A 4775-nucleotide genomic window follows, 5' to 3' on the forward strand; every position below is an offset into this window, starting at 1 on the left:
TGCCAACTGCCTCACTGGAGGAGTGCATTGTGTTCCCTAAAACAAGTAAACAACAGAGCTACAGAGCCAAGGCCACTTCCAGCCTAGGGAATATACCTGGGGAAAACTGAAAATCAATAAGAAAGAGCCACCTCCAAATTTAGGGCTGCAGTGGCTACAAGAACCTCAACTTGGGTACACCTTAAATATCCCAGGAAATATAAAAATGGTTCAAAACATTGTGGTACTTACGTACGATGGAATATCCCTCAGCCATGAAATCAATGTCATAAGACCAGTAGCAGCAAAGTGAGTGGATTCAGGTACGATGATTCTAAGTGAAATAAGTCACACAGAAAAAGAAACTTATCATAAGATATCACTTATGAAGATCCTGTAAACATGGCTACACGTGAACTGAGTTAGGAAAGAGAACAGAGTCTCACATTTAGAAAACACTCTTATGCCTGCATAAAGGGGAAGGAGAGGTGGGGTGATGCATAAAACCAGAGTTTGATATAAGCACAGGGACCGTTCCAAAAACCATCTTTGGAATAGACAAGACCTACACCTTCCTCAGTGAAAGAGACTCAAAACCCCATATTTCCCGCAGAGGAATATATCTGACTAGTAAGAATCTTAAAACCTATGTATGGATATGACTCCATAAGGGAATCAAGAGTGTCTAGAGTGGCATAAACATGGCAGCGAGAATCAGCTCAAACCCACTATAAAAAGGAATTTCAAAAGCAAAACCAAAAAACAGGGAAATTCTTTACAATTCCTTCAGGGTGTCTGAGGAAACCTGGAAAGACCCTGTCTACAATGACAGCTGGATGTGGCATAAGGCTGGACACTTGGGACTGAGAGGATTGGTGAGATTGGGTGAGCAAATGCAGACCCTTTCAAGCAATAATGCATGGCCCCCATTCCATGGGTCCTAACTCTCCAGGTTCAAGGGAATATTACTACAGCTATAACATGTACAGGAAACCTAGAGAATGGACACACTGTGAATACGAAAGGTTTCTAAAACTCAACGAATAGTCCCTCTCCTGGTGCTCCAGTTTGACTTTCCAACTGCCTTACTATCAATCTCCCAACTTGGAGAGACAGGCCCTTTAACCTCCTGGTTTGCACAGGTTCCCAATTTGGCAGAGGATGGAAGGGACGAGGGAGAACCCATGAGAGAGTAGCTGTTAGGCATTTGGACGGGCACATGTCACTCTAATTTCCCGGCAGGAAGAAGAATTAACCAAAGTCTCAGCCACCCACCGGGAACCAGTATAGGACATGATCCAAAATTTTGGACTTGCGTTCAGCTCACAAAAAACGAGTTGAGAAATGGAGCTCAGGGGCACAGCATTTCACAAAGTGGCAGAGTGATAAAGGACAACTATCGTCCAAAAATCTGTTGAGGGAAGTCAACGACGCGGACTTGAAAGCGAGGCAAAATAGCAGGAAACAGATTTCAAGAGGTACCTTGGAATCGCCTGTAAAGCACAGGAAGAGGGGCACAACTTGGACAATGGTGCACTTGGCCAAAAAGGGCGTATGCGTTTTCTCCTGAATATATTCAGGAGAAAACGCATACGCCCTTTTTGGCCAAGCAAGCAAGCGGGCAATGCAAATCTGCACTACAAAGAAGTATCACTTCCCACCGGTCAAAAGGGACATCCACAAAATGTGTAAAAACCAGAAAGGCAAGACAGGCCCTGGAGAACTGGGAGCCTTGTTATGCTGATGGGCGGGATGTAAATTGCCAACTGCCTCACTGGAGGAGTGCATTGTGTTCCCTAAAACAAGTAAACAACAGAGCTACAGAGCCAAGGCCACTTCCAGTCTAGGGAATATTCCTTGGGAAAACTGAAAATCAATAAGAAAGAGCCACCTCCAAATTTAGGGCTGCACTGACTACAAGAACCTCAACTTGGGTACACCTTAAATATCCCAGGAAATATAAAAATGGTTCAAAACATTGTGGTACTTACATACGATGGAATATCCCTCAGCCATGAAATCAATGTCATAAGACCAGTAGCAGCAAAGTGAGTGGATTCAGGTACGATGATTCTAAGTGAAATAAGTCACACAGAAAAAGAAACTTATCATAAGATATCACTTATGAAGATCCTGTAAACATGGCTACACGTGAACTGAGTTAGGAAAGAGAACAGAGTCTCACATTTAGAAAACACTCTTATGCCTGCATAAAGGGGAAGGAGAGGTGGGGTGATGCATAAAACCAGAGTTTGATATAAGCACAGGGACCGTTTCAAAAACCAACTTTGGAATTGACAAGACCGACACCTTCCTTAGTGAAAGAGACTCAAAACCCCATATTTCCCACAGAGGAATATATCTGACTAGTAAGAATCTTAAAACCTATGTATTGATATGTCTCCATAAGGGAATCAAGTGTGTCTAGAGTGGCATAAACATGGCAGCGAGAATCAGCTCAAACCCACTATAAAAAGGAATTTCAAAAGCAAAACCAAAAACAGGGAAATTCTTTACAATTCCTTCAGGGTGTCTGAGGAAACCTGGAAAGACCCTATCTACAATGACAGCTGGATGTGGCATAAGGCTGGACACTTGGGACTGAGAGGATTGGTGAGATTGGGTGAGCAAATGCAGACCCTTTCAAGCAATAATGCATGGCCCCCATTCCATGGGTCCCAACTCTCCATGTTCAAGGGAATATTACTACAGCTATAACATGTACAGGAAACCTAGAGAATGTACACACTGTGAATACGAAAGGTTTCTAAAACTCAACGAATAGTCCCTCTCCTGGTGCTCCAGTTTGACTTTCCAACTGCCTTACTATCAATCTCCCAACTTGGAGAGACAGACCCTTTAACCTCCTGGTTTGCACAGGTTCCCAATTTGGCAGAGGATGGAAGGGACGAGGGAGAACCCATGAGAGAGTAGCTGTTAGGCATTTGGACGGGCACATGTCACTCTAATTTCCCGGCAGGAAGAAGAATTAACCAAAGTCTCAGCCACCCACCGGGAACCAGTATAGGACAGGATCCAAAATTTTGGACTTGCGTTCAGCTCCCAAAAAACGAGTTGAGAAATGGAGCTCAGGGGCACAGCAATTCACAAACTGGCAGAGTGATAAAGGACAACTATCGTCCAAAAATCTGTTGAGGGAAGTCAACGAGGCGGACTTGAAAGTGAGGCAAAATAGCAGGAAACAGATTTCAAGAGGTACGTTGGAATCGCCTGTAAAGCACAGGAAGAGGGGCACAACTTGGACAATGGTGCACTTGGCCAAAAAGTGCGTATGCGTTTTCTCCTGAATATATTCAGGAGAAAACGCATACGCCCTTTTTGGCCAAGCAAGCAAGCGGGCAATGCAAATCTGCACTACAAAGAAGTATCACTTCCCACCGGTCAAAAGGGACATCCACAAAATGTGTAAAAACCAGAAAGGCAAGACAGGCCCTGGAGAACTGGGAGCCTTGTTATGCTGATGGGCAGGATGTAAATTGCCAACTGCCTCACTGGAGGAGTGCATTGTGTTCCCTAAAACAAGTAAACAACAGAGCTACAGAGCCAAGGCCACTTCCAGTCTAGGGAATATACCTTGGGAAAACTGAAAATCAATAAGAAAGAGCCACCTCCAAATTTAGGGCTGCACTGACTACAAGAACCTCAACTTGGGTACACCTTAAATATCCCAGGAAATATAAAAATGGTTCAAAACATTGTGGTACTTACGTACGATGGAATATCCCTCAGCCATGAAATCAATGTCATAAGACCAGTAGCAGCAAAGTGAGTGGATTCAGGTACGATGATTCTAAGTGAAATAAGTCACACAGAAAAAGAAACTTATCATAAGATATCACTTATGAAGATCCTGTAAACATGGCTACACGTGAACTGAGTTAGGAAAGAGAACAGAGTCTCACATTTAGAAAACACTCTTATGCCTGCATAAAGGGGAAGGAGAGGTGGGGTGATGCATAAAACCAGAGTTTGATATAAGCACAGGGACCGTTTCAAAAACCAACTTTGGAATTGACAAGACCGACACCTTCCTTAGTGAAAGAGACTCAAAACCCCATATTTCCCACAGAGGAATATATCTGACTAGTAAGAATCTTAAATCCTATGTATTGATATGTCTCCATAAGGGAATCAAGTGTGTCTAGAGTGGCATGAACATGGCAGCGAGAATCAGCTCAAACCCACTATAAAAAGGAATTTCAAAAGCAAAACCAAAAACAGGGAAATTCTTTAAAATTCCTTCAGGGTGTCTGAGGAAACCTGGAAAGACCCTATCTACAATGACAGCTGGATGTGGCATAAGGCTGGACACTTGGGACTGAGAGGATTGGTGAGATTGGGTGAGCAAATGCAGACCCTTTCAAGCAATAATGCATGGCCCCCATTCCATGGGTCCCAACTCTCCATGTTCAAGGGAATATTACTACAGCTATAACATGTACAGGAAACCTAGAGAATGTACACACTGTGAATACGAAAGGTTTCTAAAACTCAATGAATAGTCCCTCTCCTGGTGCTCCAGTTTGACTTTCCAACTGCCTTACTATCAATCTCCCAACTTGGAGAGACAGACCCTTTAACCTCCTGGTTTGCACAGGTTCCCAATTTGGCAGAGGATGGAAGGGACGAGGGAGAACCCATGAGAGAGTAGCTGTTAGGCATTTGGACGGGCACATGTCACTCTAATTTCCCGGCAGGAAGAAGAATTAACCAAAGTCTCAGCCACCCACCGGGAACCAGTATAGGACATGATCCAAAATTTTGGACTTGCGTTC

This window comes from Mesoplodon densirostris, unplaced genomic scaffold, assembly GCF_025265405.1.
Source record: "Mesoplodon densirostris isolate mMesDen1 unplaced genomic scaffold, mMesDen1 primary haplotype scaffold_35, whole genome shotgun sequence".
NCBI classification, from domain to species: Eukaryota; Metazoa; Chordata; class Mammalia; order Artiodactyla; family Ziphiidae; genus Mesoplodon; species Mesoplodon densirostris.